Source organism: Arvicanthis niloticus, chromosome 19, assembly GCF_011762505.2.
Source record: "Arvicanthis niloticus isolate mArvNil1 chromosome 19, mArvNil1.pat.X, whole genome shotgun sequence".
Taxonomy (NCBI): domain Eukaryota; kingdom Metazoa; phylum Chordata; class Mammalia; order Rodentia; family Muridae; genus Arvicanthis; species Arvicanthis niloticus.
The window spans coordinates 5,423,525-5,439,982 of record NC_047676.1 but is presented as its reverse complement, the minus strand read 5'-3'; the positions used below and the strand labels follow the sequence as shown (position 1 = coordinate 5,439,982).

Genomic DNA, 16,458 nt, shown 5'->3' with positions numbered 1-16,458 from the left:
TTTTATGTTTTAAATGAAATAGAAATACATCACCTTCCCTTCCTGCCCTCCCTCCACTTGTGGATGACAGACTGCAGGGAAAGCTTGTGTTACAGCTGCTGTAAGAACTTCATTTATTTTCGATATGTCCACATTAGAATTATTAAGCTGTAGTGTGCTTGCAAAGCAGGAAGCAACTGTCTAAAAAGATTTGGGTCCTGAAGTAACGGAGGTATTGTTGATTGTGGAACGGGAGAAACAGTACTGTTGAAGCAGATGCTGGAGGCGCAGATGTAGGGTTCAGGCCAGAGGCTGAAGATGTGGAAAGAGTTGTACAAGAATGTGATACTGACTTGTCTCCTGGAGCAGATTTTCCACTGCTGAACCCACTAGTGGCTGCTGCTTGCATCACCTCTCTTCTGTAATCCCTGTCTTGGGAAAACTATTAACTGCCAACTGATTGCTTCTTTTTTGTCTCTGTTCTCTTCAAGCCACTCTTTTGGTTCTCCCACTGTGAAACTTCTGTGCGACAATGTAGTAGTATTTTTTTTTCCAGATGAAACTAATGTGCTCAGACCAATCATCTGCAGAATCATAAGGTGTATCTGAAGTTTTGCTTGGATTATTGCTTGGATTAGAAGAATGTGAATTTGAAACTATGACGAGCACTGTGGTTATGTGAATTTCTTGTGGAGAGTAACTGTCCCAACTTCCCTCTCTCTAGCTCTCTGAGTGTGCAATTTTTGGCTTATTGTGATCTGTGCTGTCACTGTATTTGTTCTCAGGACTATTAGATCTCCACAACATTTGTTTGGTGGTGAAGGATCTGCGGTGTCTCGCATCTTTTCATGTCTGTGATCACCACTATGGGGTGACTCTTTGACAAATACTTAAGTGCCTGGAAAGGCTAAAGTCCCCCCTCCAGTCGTGACAGCTCGGCTTGCTCCTGCCTCCTCTTTCTCCGAGGCCTGGGCTCCTAGCCCGCGACTTGTCAAGCCCTCTGGTCGCTGCTTTTACTCACACTCAAATCCGGCCACTCCCGTTCCACTTTAGGGGTAGTCGTGCTCAGGAGCCTGCGTGAGGCGGGGCCCCGGGGCCTCAGGCTGCCCCGGAGAACAGGGAGCTGGTCCCTGTTCGGGCGCCAAAAATGTTGGGGCCTAGGCTGCCCACGTTGGGCGCCAAAAAATGTTGGGTCCACACTAGCCCCACTTTGGGGCAGCCAAAAAAATGTCTCGGCCAAGCAAAATGTTGAGGCCCGGGCCGACCCACGTTTGGGCGGCCACTCTATCTCGGCCCAAGCTGCTGCTCCAGTCGGGGTTCAGCAAAAGAGAGAGAGGACGGACTCGAAGAATGTAGACCAGACAGAGTGTAATTCAATCCCGTTTATTCTTCAGTCTAAGTCCTAAGTCTTGAGTTCCTAGTCCCTACTTCTTAGTCCCTAGTTCCTAGTCCCTACTGCCTCCAAGTTCCAAGTGCCTTAGCACTTATGCCTAATGCCTACTACCTAGTTCTTCCGAGTTCTCTCCCAAGTGCCTGCTACTTAATGCCTAATTCCTACTCCAAGTTGTACTCCAAGTTGTACTCTCGGAAGTGTCTGATTCTCTGTCTTCTCTCTGCTATGTCTCCCTAATGTCTGATGTGTCTGATTCTCTCTAGAGCCAAGTGTCTTCTACCTAATGTCTGATGTGTCTGGTTCGCCTAATGTCTGGTTCGCCTAATGTCTGGTTCTGTCTGATTCTCTACTGTCTGCCTCTGCCTTTTATATGTCTCACTTCTAAGCCACGCCTTTTGGTCACACCTTTAATCATGCCCTTAGGTCTTGTCTCTAATTCTGATCTCTACACTTCTAAGTCATACTCTTAAGTCACACACCTTTAATCTCACACACCTTTAATCTCAAGGTATCTAAACCAAGATTATCGGAGTGTGCTCAGCTGTTGTAGGCTATTGTAATCCAAGTCACATGTCAGGGTATATGGCTCAAGATGGCTGCAAAGCTGATAGCCGCTTTCTGCTAAAAGTCGGCCCCCAACACAGTACTCAATTCATTTTCCCTGTTTTATACAGTCCAAAATCCCACTCATAGCTTAGATGGATCTTTGTGCACCAACTAACCACAAAAATCCCCAGGCATGCCCAGAAAACCTAGTGATTCTAGATCTGTCAAGTTACCACTAACTACCATAGGGGATTTTGGTTTATATATGTTTGTGTGTTTTAAGATACAGTCTCGTGTAGCTCAGGCTACCCCCAAATGTATCCCAGGCTACCTCAAATTCACAATGTAAACTAAACTAGCCTTAAACTCCTACTCTTCCTGCTTCCATTCCCTGACTGTTAGAACTATAAGTATGTGCTACCCTTCTTGGCTGGAGACGCAGGTTCCTTGTTACATACAGTTAATATTAAAATCTGCAGCACCCAAACTGGTTTGTTGTTATGGGGCCACCATGTTCTGGACTAGGCAAGGGCTGAGGCCACGAGCTACAGCCACAGCTCAGGCCAACCAGAAGCACCAGCCCTGGCACCCATGAGACACCAGCGTGGGAGATGGCTTTGCCAATCTACCACACTGTCTCCACAATGCTTGGCTGAGCCCAGACCATCCCGCCATCTATGCGGTACCCGGTAGAAATGAGACTCTAATGTTTAAAGATTATCCAATAGCTTAATATATTTGGTAATGTTCAATTATCAATTTGCCCACACAATTAGAGGTGTTTCCCAATATCTAACTTTATGATATAAAACGTTACCCAGGGCTGTTATAGACCTGTGGTTCTCCATGACTCCTACACCTCTCCTCCTCCTCCTAGCTCTTCCTCTTCTTTCTCCTCTTCCTCTCCTCCCAACTCCTCACTCTGCCTACCTCTCATACAGCCCAATTACTGAGCTTTATAAAAATGTAGTAGGAAAATATCCCGCTACAGTCCCTTGTTATGAAGCAAGTAGGAATTTATAGAGTTGAAGGGCTCAGAGGATTACCCAAGAAAATGAGAAAATACAACTGGATCCCTCGGGGGTATCATGGTCTGAAGTAAGAGTTGGAGAAATCTGCAGTTCTCCTGCAGCCTGGTCTTCATGATAAGCCTGTCTCAAGAGGGTGAGGATCCTGTTCTTTTATGGCTCCTAGCACCCGTACCTCTTTCCGGCTAGCAGCTTGAGTCTACTTTAGTAAGTTGTTCCTATCACAAATCACCTGACAATGAATGTTTATAAAACAAGCACACAATTCATTCAGAAATATGTGCTTGTCGAGAACATGCATTATACAAAGTCCGGATTGTCACACGGCCCAACATCATTTATGTGTGGATTAACGAATCTCCTCTCGCCAGTTTTGAGCACCATAAACTAGGGCTGCATTTTATCAGTTTGACAAGAAAGCCAACTTTTAGGCTCAATAATTTAAAATTAGGATTTGCACAAACAACACTGGAGTCACCTAATAATGAACTTTGGGAAGAAGGTAAGGCCTCTTGTGATTGTGGGCCAATAAAATAGCATACACTTACTTAAAATATTAGGAAATCTTTGGTTACTATGATTGATTGATTGATTTTGTGATTCAGTTGCATGGTTCTTTGTGGATGGAAAGATTGAGTTACAATCAGAGAGTTGACTGTACCCTGAGGCCAAGCACAGAGAAGCAGCAGTCATTCCCCAACTGCTGGGCATTCCATGTGTCTATCATTTGAGTGGACTGGAGAGGAACAAGGCCCTTGCCCCCACCCCCCACCTACTTTGTCGTTGGCATCTGGAGACTCAGCTAGAAAGATCCAAAGGCCAGGAATAACTTGAGATCAGGGCCTCAGTCACCCACAGATCTTTTTTTTTTTTTTTTCTTGGATGTTACTCCAAGTATGACCTGAAGGACAGCCTCAACAGGAACAGAGTCTTCTGTGGCTTCTCTGTGTCCCCTATCCTCCTGTCAGGGCAACAGGTGTCTGAGGGGTCATTCCCAGAGCAGATATCCCAGGAATAACTGACAGAAGCTTTGGTGGGGGTGGTGATTTATGTGATCTCTAAGTAGGCATACAGCTCCCCCAGAGGACCCAAGGATGCTACAGCTACAGTTGACAGCATCTGCAGGCTGAATTCCCTCTTCCCCCAAACCCTCAGTCTCTACTAAGGCTATTAAGACTTGCTTTCTTATAGAACCCAGGACTGCCAGCCTAGGGATGGTACCCCCCACAGTGGGATGGGCCCTCCCTGGTTGATCACTAATTAAGAAAGTGCCTTTCATCTGGGTCTTATGGAGGCATTTTCTCAACTGAGACTCTAGTCCTCTTCCTCTTTGATGACTCTAGTTTGTGTCAAATTGACACACAAAACCAACCATTGCATATGGAAACCTAATACAATAAAACAATGTGTATGTATGTATGTATGTATGTATGTATGTATGTATATATACACATATATTTATCATTCTGTGTATGTTCTATATATAGTATAAATTCTATATATGTATCTTCCATATATATCAATAATATATAATTATTCTAATATATTAGGTATATGTCTACTATAGGTGTGTGTGTTCTACTGTATTAGGTATATATATTAGATATAGCATCACATAAGTATATAAGATATATTGAATATATCATTATATATATAAGTACACACATATATGTATATATATATATATATATATATATATATATATATATATACATATATGAACATGTGTGTGTGTGTGGCTGTTCTTGCCTGTAGTCCCTCTCTTACCCTCTAGCTTCCTTCCTTTTTCTGTTTGATTGTCTCATTCCAACCCACTCAGTCTATCCATAACTATACTCTATTTTCTCTTCCTAGGGAGATGAAATTCCATAAACACATGGAATCACCAAACAATGGGGGAGACAAAGCCCCAACTAGACATCTCTCATCACCAAGTGAAGCCTCTAGTTCTGGTGCAATAGCTGCTTGACTGTTGTCTTCTGATTAGGTTTGAGAAACACTACCAGGGAAAGGTATGCTCAGGGTTGGTACTGTAAACTGACTCAGAACCCAGGTCTAGCAAGGTAGTATGGTCTAGCAAGGTAGTATGCCAGGCAGGGAGCTTAGTGCTGATATTTATAGCTAAACTGCCATCACAACAAACTACCTTCTAAATTCCTATGCATATACTCATACATGAAAGATTCTCTCATCTTTAACCAGAAAAGCCTCTTCTACAATAAACTATGTAAATATATACACTCAGTTGCTACCCAAGATTCTAAGAACAAGTGACCATTGTGGTCCCTGGCCTAAATGAGTCACGTATGCCACCTCCTATAACTCTCAAGGAACACTGCAGAAATTACGAATGAGTTGGAGATAGGGTGAAGGGTTACACAATGTCCTCCTCTTGATGAGTGTGGCCATCACATCCTGAAATTGCAACCATAGGTTCCCACACTGAGCCTGCACAAGACCATCCCTATCAACTGTCAGTCAAGGAAAGAGAAGTTTATGGAAGCCAGCTCTTTACCTCTGAAGTACTGTCCACTGATAGTTTTTGAGAGGTGGAGTCAACATCTTCAACTCTGTACCCATTGCTGAGCCCACACACAGGCTCCCACAGATTGCTTCAAAACCATGGCCACACAGATAGCCCTGCGTAATCTCAGTGGGTCACAAAACAAAATGAATAGATGTGAACATGAGAGAAAGATTTGTGGGGAGGAGGGAAAGTAAAGTGTGGGGAGGAGGGAAAGTGAAGTGTGGGGAGGAGGGAAAGTGAAGTGTGGGGAGGAGGGAAAGTGAAGTGTGGGGAGGAGGGAAAGTGAAGTGTGGGAAGGAGGGAAAGTGAAGTGTGGGGAAGAGGAAAAGTGAAGTGTGGGGAGGAGGGAAAGTGAAGTGTGGGGAGGAGGGAAAGTGAAGTGTGGGGAGGAGGGAAAGTGAAGTGTGGGGAGGAGGGAACGTGAAGTGTGGGGAGGAGGGAAAGGGAAATGTGGGGAGGAGGGAAAGTGAAGTGTGGGGAGGAGGGAAAGTGAAGTATGGGGAAGAGGGACAGTGAAGTGTGGGGAAGAGGGAAAGTGAACTGTATGGAGGAGAAAAAGTGAACTGTATAGAGGAGGGAAAGTGAAGTGTGGGGAGGAGGGAAAGTGAAGTGTGCGGAGGAGGGAAAGTGAACTGTGGGGAGGAGGGAACATGAACTGGGATGGTTTGGCAATGCGGGTCAGAGTAGTCAACATGCATTGTGAACGAATGTGAAATTTTCTAAGAATGAATTTTGTAATAATTTTATTTAATTATTGTCTATCAATGTACTTATGTATTAACATATAGAGGGGAAAGAATACTGAAAATTTCAAGGAGAAGATTATAAGTCACATACAAAGGCAAAAATTGTCAAACAAACAAACAAAAAACGATCAGATCTCATCAATATCCCACAAAGCCAAGAAGCAATGTTATATTTCAAGTCCTGACCCAACAAAGCTATCTCTTTAAATGGACAGAGAAATAATAACATTTCAAGACAATTAAGGCAACTCAGGACACCTAAGCCAGCAATTAGGAAAATACCTAGGGAAATAATATAAATGAAGGAAGAAGAAAGTTGTATCACTGGGAGTACAGAAAACAAATTTTATAAGTTGATTAATAAGCAATGACTCAGAATTAATTCTTCATGGCTGACACAGCAAACCAGAAATCCCCTAATGCTAATAAAGGAGAAAAGAACTAGCCACAGTCCATTGAGTCAGAACCACCAACACAGCCATGAGGAGTAAAGTCCTCTCAAGATACACTAAATGTAAATAGCCTCCTTACACCATTTAAAAGATCAAGACTACTAGATTTGAAAAATAGGATCTAAATCCACCATCTATAAAGAATATGCCTCATTGGCAGAAACATCCACAGACTGGGAGTCAAAAGGTGAAAATAAAATCAACCTATCAAACAAACGGACACCAAAAGCAAGCTGGGCCACCAGTCTTCCATCTGATAAAGTAGAATTCAAACCAACACTAGTCTGAAGAGATGGTGAAACTCACTGCATATTCATGAAGTGAAGAAGTCACCAAGAGCATATAAAGATGCGAATGCTTATTTGCCAAATGTAGGAGTCCCTGTTTTATAGACTCTGGAAGGAAGGTCGGATGGCTCCTGACACAATGACAGTGAGGACATTTGTACCCATTCCCATCTTCAGATGAGCCTACTAAACTAGAAATAAGGAAATTTTACAACTGTACTCTACCATAGATTGATTGGATATAACATAGCTTCAGAATACTCCATCCAACAGACACAGTGCACACAACTCTCTTCAGCGGCCCACAGAGCCCTCTCTAAAGCTGGTCACATGGCAGGGCGAAAGGCAGCCATTTAACAATACAAGAAGAACTGAAATAATCCTGTGTTTCATCAGATCGTAGAAGTAGAATAGATCTAGAAGTCAGCATCAGTAGGAACCCCAGAATTGCACAAAGTCTTGGAAACTGGATCATACAATTTTGGATAAACTGTGGGTCACTGTAAAAGTCAGGAGATAAATTTTTAAATTCCTAAAATAAAATAAAAATGAGAGCACAACCTACTAGGACTAGAATACAGCTAAGGCAATTTTAAGAGAAGTTACAGATAGAAGGACTTGTGCTAACATCTAGAGAGTTCTCAAATAAATAATTTAATAATGCATCTTGAGGTTCTAGAAAAGCAGCAAGTAGCCACACCCTAATTAGCAAATGGTGATAAGTAACGGATGTAAGCACAGAAGATGCTGCAATGGACAACACATTACATAGTTAAATGATAGACATGTAACAGAGAGACAGGTGACAGACAGATGATTGATAAATCTATGACAGACAGATGATCGATGTTTGGTAGACAGATGGTAGATAGATAGATAGATAGATAGATAGATAGATAGATAGATAGACAGATAGATAGTAAAGATAGATGTGATAGATAGGTAGATGATTGAGAGATAAATGGTAGAGATAGATAATAGACAGATGACAGATGGGTTGATAGATGATAGATAAGACAGATAAATTGACAGAGGATACAGTAACTGAGAGAAGCAAGGTAGGTGCTTTTGTTTGTTTGTATTTCTTTGGAAGGTTATTTCATTGATGTTGTTAGGCCGAATAAGGAAAGAACATTTAAATGGATTACACTTAAGTTTTGGTTTTTTTGGAGGGGGGCGGGGTGTTTGTTTGTTTGTTTGTTTAACCTGGGCTGGAGAGATGGCTCCATGGTTAAGAGCACTGACTGCTCTTCCAGAGGTCCTGGCTGCAATTCCCAGCAGCCACATGGTGGCTCACAACCATCTGTAATGGGATCTGATGCCCTCTTCTGGTGTGCCTGAAGACCACCAGGAACTCATATAAATAAAATAAGTCTTTTAAAAATGAATAAAGTTTTAAAAAACAAAAAAAGTTTTTTTGACCTAAAAAAAATTGCATGAAGGTATTTAAGGGCCAAGACACAAATTCTTGAAAAGAAACCAGAAGTGATTCTTGGCAGCAAATACCAACATGGCCTTCTCTCTCCAAAGACCTTCAGAGATTTAGGCAACAAATGAGCTTTCTATATAGTTACCCCTTCTTCAGTCTCTCACAGTCATGTGAGTCCTTGGAACTCGTAACCCTACATCAGGTGACCCCTGTTGCTTCTCAGCAGCTGCTGCAGACACCACATCCAGGGTCCAGGTTCAGGACAACTTCCTGGTGAGAGTAGTTTGAACAATATATTTCCATCAAAAATGGAATTTAGCTGTGGAGAACCTCAATTAAGACTCTAGGTGGGACTGCACAGTGAGCCTTATTTAGGCAGCAAGCACTGTGTGGCACTAACTGGGTGCTGACTCTGCAACAAGGGCACTGCACTTATGTGTGTGCTTGATCAACCACCCTGTGGGTAGAGACTATCATACCCTTCCCATGGTGGAGACAACTGAGAGCCAGGGAGGTTGAGGAGGCCATCAGCCTCATGACTCTAAAGCCCACTGCCCACGATCAATGCCAGTCCTGTGTTTACAGTGAGCTTTGTGCTTATGGGGCTTTACTTCTTGTCTTAAAGGCTTTCTATGCATTAAGCAACACTAAATATATGAAGACTCAACAGGGGATGCAGATAGATAGATAGATAGATAGATAGATAGATAGATAGATAGATAGATAGATAGGGAACATACATATATGGAATATATATATATATATATATGGAACATATATACATATATGGAACGTGTGTGTGTGTGTGTGTGTGTGTGTGTGTGTGTGTGTGTGTGTGTTTTTCTCTTTATCCTATCAGACTCCAAAGGGAAAAGGCTTCAAGGTCACTTTAACCAGGAGCAGGAGTGTGAATGCCATCTGTGACCTTCATATTCATACCTATTCACAAGTGGGACAGAAGCTAATGTGCCTACACAGCTCATCCCAGGCACCTCGCTAGTGACCGGGAGCTTGGAGTCACCCACCTGGCACAGGAATGACGTTGTCACTTTGTAGCTCCTCAGGAAAGCCTTCTGCCTCTCCATGTTGCAGACGCCTCATGGGCATCATGCATGACAGGCTCGGAAACTCCACAATCACTGAGGGTCACCTGGGTTAAACCGGAGAGCTCAACACTGGCTGTATGAACATCAGCTAATTAATGATGTTTAATAATTGTTGGAACCAGATGCTCGGAGGAGGTGGGCTGATGAGGGAAGAATCTGAGGGCCCACTGTGTAACACCCCAATAACAGCAGGCTTCTGTGGGACCAAAGAAAATCCAAAGAAGAGGCAGACACCCCTCTCACAATCCATTCCTCCACTCAGCAGCTCTGCGCCCAGTGTCCACTGAAATACCCCTTTGCTTCCCTGCTTCCCACTGCAGTAAAAGGGCTCTGCTCACCTCTGCTAAGCACATCTGCAGATGTGACCACAAGCCCAAGGCTCTTTGAGCCTTTATCAGTTGGGTGTTTTATCAGTTCCTGTATGAAAGCTGACCACAAATCAAAAAGATAGAAGCCTTGAGCTAGCAGGAGCTGGTGCAGCCTCCACTATGGCTGGCGACCTGATGGGATGTTTGTGTGTCCCCTGGGATGGTTTGTGCTGGCGTCAGCAGCAGTTCCTCCCAGCTGGCACCATGCCAAGCCAATAAAACAGATCACTAAGTGGAAAAGCTGGCGCTTTCTCAGCCTGTTTAAGCTGGTGCGGTGTGATTAGGCTGTGCACGGATCTGGCTCAAAGAAGGAGAGGCGCTGAATAAGATTGAGTATAAGATTGAATATCTGCTGTTTAAGATGGATCTGGGAGATAGATGGAAGGTCTCAGAGCTCGGGTCTAAGTAAAACACCACACATCTTCAGTTACTTGAGCTTTCTTCTGCAAGTTCCTTTCTCAGAGATTAGCAAAATTGGGACCAATTGCTTGCTTGCTATAAAAGATGACTCCAGGCAAAATATTTGTAGAGCATATACAAAGAAACAGAAGTGGGGAGTCTGGGGGCTCACAGAACTCATCTCTGGAAGGAATGCTGGTCTACGTGTGGGACCTAGGGTGGAGGACAGGACAGTGCAGGGTGAAGGAGAGGAAAGGGCCATTCATTTTCACTTGGTCTGGAAAAATGCCAATGGGACTTTTCGCTTAGGTCATTTCAAAAGAATTTAATATCTGTGTCCTTTCATTCAGATGTTGAAGCCTGCATTCCTCATGTGATGGTCTTGGGTGAATAAATAATTAGGTATAAGGAGTAGAGACTAGGAATCAAGTTAGCACCACCAGGCTAGAGCTGGGTTCATCTCTCACTATGCCCTGCCATGTGGACACAAGAAGACAGTCTGACGACCCAGAAAGGGAGCATTACCACACACCAGATCTGCTGGTGCCTGGACTTCTCGGGTCCCAGGATGGTGGGAAACCAGCATCTATCGTTCAAGCAATGCAGCCTCCTCTCTGTCACAGCTGTCTGTGATCGTTAATCTTAGCTGTCAGTCTGATTGGACTTAAGATAACACAGGAGGCACTCCTCTGAGTGCATCTGTGAGAGCATGTTTCCTGAGGGTCTACTGATCCTACATGTGGCTGATACCGTCCCACAGGTCGGGGTCCTAACTGAATACCAAGATTCATCTCTGTTCCCTACCCAGTACCTCAGTTCCTCCTGTCAAGCAAAACTCTGCCTTCTAAAATGCCACCCTGTGAGTATTTTCCCACAGCGATGAGGAACATAGCTAGCACCCTGTCTAAAAGCACCCTGTCTAAAAGCACCCTGTCTAAAAGGACCCGAGAGCATACTGGTGAACTGTACGACTCCCTCCTTAAAGGGAGACACAGGCATGACGTCATCCTGTATAACACAGAGCAAGGGGCTAGAGCATACACCCTCTTCTGGCCCCCACAGGAACTGCCACATGGTATTCATACATTCAGAAACATACACATAAATAAAAATTAAATTAAAATTTTAAAACATCATACCAACACATCGTCTGATAAGGGTCTTAGAACCCACGCTCACAGTGACACACCTACTCCAACAAGGCCACACCTACTCCAAATAATGCCCCTGTGATGGTTTGTATATGCTTGGCCCAAGGAGTGGCACAATTTGAAGGTATGGCCTTGTTGAAGTGGGTGTGGCCTTGTTGGAGTGGGTGTGTCACTGTGGGTGTGGGCTTTTAGACCTTACCTCTAGCTGCCTGGAAACCAGTATTCTGCTAGCAGCCTTCAGATGAAGATGTAGAACTCTCAGCTCCTCCTGCACCATGCCTGCCTAGATGCTACCATGCTCCCATCTTGATGATAATGGACTGAATTCTGAACTTGTAAGCCAGTCCCAATTAAATGTTGTCATTTATAAGACTTTGCCTTAGTCATGGTGTTTGTTCACAGCAGTAAAACCCTAAGACCTAATATCCCTGGGCCAAGCATATTCAAACCACCACATTGTGTGTGCATGTGTGTGTGCCTATAAATGTGTCTGTCTGTGTGTGTATGTATATGTGTGCCTGTGTGCATGTGTTGTCTGTGTTGTGTGTATTCGTGTGTGTTGTATGTGTGTATCTGTGTGTGTGTCTGTGTATGTGTGTGTTGTGTGTATTGTATGTATATTCTGTAGGTTTGTCTGTGTGTTTGTGTGTGTGTGTGTGTGTGTGTGTGTGTATGTGTGTGTAGCACAAACAATTCACTGTAGCTCATGTTTGCAGGTCAGAGGATAACTTTCTCTTTGGGGTTGTTAGCCTAGCCTGTAATGGCTGGTCCATCTTTCTAGTCCACAGAGAACACCTTGTGGAACTAGTTTTCTCCTCAGGTCATCAGGTTTTTATGGCAATCATTTTACACTCTGATCCATCCCTCTGGCCTAACCAAGGCTTTTGGATAGCAAGGCTCTGACTCAAACAAAACAGAAGCAATCCCCCTGGGCCTTGATTCTTCTGTGTCTGCTGTAACTTGACTCCTGGACTCAACAGGAGAACCAAAAACCCTACTGGTCCTTGACTTCTGCTGGCTGCCGGCTTTACCGGGACTCTGGCTCAACCACCTTTCCTTCCCAGTAGTTATTTGATATTTATTCTGACACGGTGGCCATGCCACTTTCCCTCTGGACCAGCATCTTCACCAACTTTACAAGCATTAAGCCTCTCTCGATCTCTATGCACAGCTCACCACCTGAGACCCAACAAGCCCGGGTGAAAGCTACTGATAGCAGTAATAGCCAAAGGTGCGGCTGGGCTCATGATACCACGTTCACCCATGATGTCAGAGACTAGGGACATTATTAGCACATGTCACTCTAGAATCCCAAGGCCTCAGTGTGGTAGCGCCAGCTCAGAAGGGAGGGACAGAGATAGCACTGAGGATCCCAGATCCCCCATGGAGATTACCTTTGGCAAACTAAAGCAAGGAGGTCCTGACTAAACCCATAGTGTTCAGCAAGTCTGCCTGATACACCCATGCCCACTGCCTCCCTGGAACGCTTCTCCAGGGTACTCAGCCCACTCTCCTAATGGCTGCACATACAATCTACACTTCGTACCTGCAGTTTCCTTTCCTATATTTTCCCCAGTCCTTCCCAACCACCCTCAGAGGCCTCTTCCCTCAAGGACTGCTGAAGACCCATCTACCAAAAAACTCTGGCAGACAGAGCCTTTTTCTCTCTAGGAGGCCATCAGCCCTGGATTGCATTTAAGAACATTTGCAACTCTCCTCTCCCAGCAGGATGCAGTCTCTGGAGACCCAGACATCTCCCCAGGCCCTAGGATGTATGCCAAGGAGAGCTAACAAAACACATGCTCTGAGCTGCTGATAACTGCATCCCTGGGATGAAAAGAACACACACAGCCTCCCAACTCATTTTATCTCCTGAATTATTCCCACCAGCAATGAGTTGCTTCTCACAACTCAGCTTCTCCCCAACTCCCCCACCCCTTGTGCCTGACACAGCAGAGCTCTGATGAATATGGAGAAGACAAGCCACAGCAGCCTCGGGTCTGATGAGGAGAAAGAGAGGGAGCCTTCAAGCAGCACCTGTGAGGAATAAATCAGCATTAACGGCATGTTAATCTACCCCTCTCTTAATGTATTCCACCGCGCTCTTGCGACCCCACCATTATGTCAGGAGTTCTGTGAGTTATGTCCTGCAGCAGCTTGCAAACCTTGTCTTGACCTTAGTGTAAATCAGGGAGCTATAAAACTCCCAAGGGAGCACAGAGGGAAATGAAATCGGAATACTTTGCAGGAAGCCCTGAAAACTGGGACAGTCCCGAATTAAACGTAATGGAGGATGAGCCTGCTGTCACCCTGTCACTTACAAAACAAATCTTTCTTAAGGAAAAGATCAAGATGCACGAAGAGTTGGGAGGAGACGATCTGCTAAATGGCTTTTTACTGAAAATAAAGACAAAGGACCTTGGAAGCAAACTCAGGGTTGACTCCAGGAAACATTTGCAGCAGAGCTGCCTGCTTGGTTGTAGAGGTAGACAGAAGATTATCTGGCAAGGCTCAGCCCCAGATGGAACTGCTGAGCTTTTGGGGCGCCCTATTCAGTGATTGATACAGTTCTCCCAAAACCCCAGTTACTTCCGAGGAACTGTTATAAAAACCATGAGCTGAATAAACCTCCTTTCTTTAACATTACTCAGCCTCAGGGATTTTGTTACTGCAATAGAAAATTAGTTACTATTACCCCCACATTCAATTCTTGGATCTAATATATGCCTTGATCCAATGCATCTTTTGTTACGAGGACCTGGGAGGTCGCAGAACAGGACATTTATGTTTCCTCTGTGAAGCAGAAACATCTAGCATCTTTCCTCCCTGGTTCTTCCCTTTTCTCTGCACCAAAAAACAAAAGAGCATCTTGTCCAGTTTCCTGACCATCCAGTCTCTCTCTCCCACTCCACTTCTGCTTGATTTTGCTTTCCCTTACTCTCCCTTGCTGTTGCTTAACCAAGACCCAACAAACCATTGCTGGTGAAATAAATCACAGGACATCTTGTACAAACATTAGTAAGAATTTCAGGACAATGAAGGGTCCTTGTGAACCCTCCCGGGATCACGTGTCCAGTATGTGCAGTACTTTTTTCCCTCCGTGTACTATTGCCACCAGCAGGGGTCTCCTGACCCTTCACCGAAACTGCTAAACACATCTGCATAGCATCATCACCCAGCCACTACTACTATTCAGAGAAGAGCAATGTGCTGCTTCTGATCAATTGACTGGTCTCTCTCTCTCTCTCTCTCTCTCTCTCTCTCTCTTCCTCTCTGTATCTCCCTCCTTCCCTCTCTTTCCCTCTCTCTGTCTCTCTGTCTCTCTCTGCCTCTGTCTCTCTCGCATGCTTGTGTGTGTGTGTGTGTGTGTGTGTGTGTGTGTGTCCGTACATATGCTAGTCAATCGCTCTACCGCTGAGCCACATCCCCAGCCCATACCCATTCTTAAATATGGCGTCCATGTTGCTGTGTCTATGGCTCTCCATGCCTGGAACACATTTCACTGATCCTAATTATTACCTTGGTCAAATCTGAAATCAACTAAGACACATACTTCTGTAGGCAGGTCTGTAAAGGTATCTTCTGGAAAGGTTCACTGAGAAGGAAAGACCTCCCCAAAGCTGACAGCACAGATAAAGGTGGTCCAAGAGAAAACTGTTGAGTTTGCCTGTTTGCCTTTGCCTGCTGCTGATGAGTGCATTTACCTTGTCATAGCTCTGCTGCTGCCATCCTCCACTGACACTGAACCTAGTTTCCTCAGCCTTCCAGTAGGCACTGAAGACCTGTACCACCTCTCCAGGAACCCTCCTCCTGAGTCACCCAATCTCATCCTCTCCAATGTGCAGACAGCCATCTTTGGACTACACCACCTCGTATCATATAAGCAATCTAGTAATTCCCCTCTGTGATGTATATCTAATTTATCATTTATGTCTCTCCAGAGAATGCTAACACAGCTTCCAAAAGATAATCCCATCACCGAATGAGAAAGAGATTTTGAGAGACTCCTCTGTGACAAGATATGTTGCCAATGCCTTTAAGAAACGAGCTCTGTCCACTCCTCTCTGATGTTGTGCACAGTCTGAGTTCAAGTTGACTATCAGTGCCAGCTGGCTCCTATCACAGCTGGCCCTGGGATCCAAACGCCATTTTTTGAGATTATAATACAAGCTACTCCATCTACATTTCCGTATTCACACTGCCTGGAAGAGAAAGGTGGCTTCACACTCCACTCCTGGAAAGCTGACCTTTAAATAGTCCAACTCTGGTATTTCACCTAGAAGAGTTTTATGTCCTTATTACCAAAACAGTGATAACCTATGTGGAGCCACTATGACCAGCACCAGCCCTGGCCTCTCCTCCAGCAGCTTGACTTAGGGGATGCAGAAGCAGAGAGAATGAAGAGAAGACAGGACAGCACCAGAGAGGACAGAGGACCCTCAGAAGGGACAGCTTTCACACATGGGTACAGCCAATAGGTGGTACCAACACGTAGCAGGGTACACACACACACACACACACACATTGTATCTGCAGTAAAGCTCAGTGATTGGGCAGTATGAGAGGTAGGCGGAGTGAGGAGTTAGGAGGAGAGGAGAGGAGAGGGAGGAGAAAAGGAAGAGAAAGAGGAGGAGGAGACAAGATGGCCGAGGATGTACACATCTCTAGCAGTCTTAGGTAGTTATAATATCTAGGTTAGATAACTGGGTAACAATTCCAATTGTGTGAGCATCTTGTTAACTGAGCATTTCCAGATATATAAATCCATTGGATATCTTTAAGCATTAAGAGTCTTCATTCTACCGGATACCGTGAGTAGGGCAGATATTATCAGGGGCTCAGCCGAGCTTTGTGGGGGCAGCGTGGCGGATTGGCAGAGCCAACCACCATGCTGGCATCTCGTAGGTGCCAGGGCCAGCGTTTCTACGTAGCCGGAGCCACAGTCTGAGAGTGAGCCACGGGAACATGGCGGTTGCCCGGGAACAAGCCAAACCGAGAGCGCCGATTTCTAAATATCTCCCGTTTCACCAACACAGCACAGGAATGA

The 16,458-nt window shown here is 44.7% G+C and overlaps 1 pseudogene; it reads right to left on the bottom strand.

The window, feature by feature from the left end:
- The window catches only part of LOC117723702 (WW domain-containing adapter protein with coiled-coil-like), a 48,064-nt pseudogene extending 38,570 nt beyond the window's left edge, over positions 1-9,494 (bottom strand).
- Between the last annotated feature and the right edge of the window lie 6,964 nt (positions 9,495-16,458).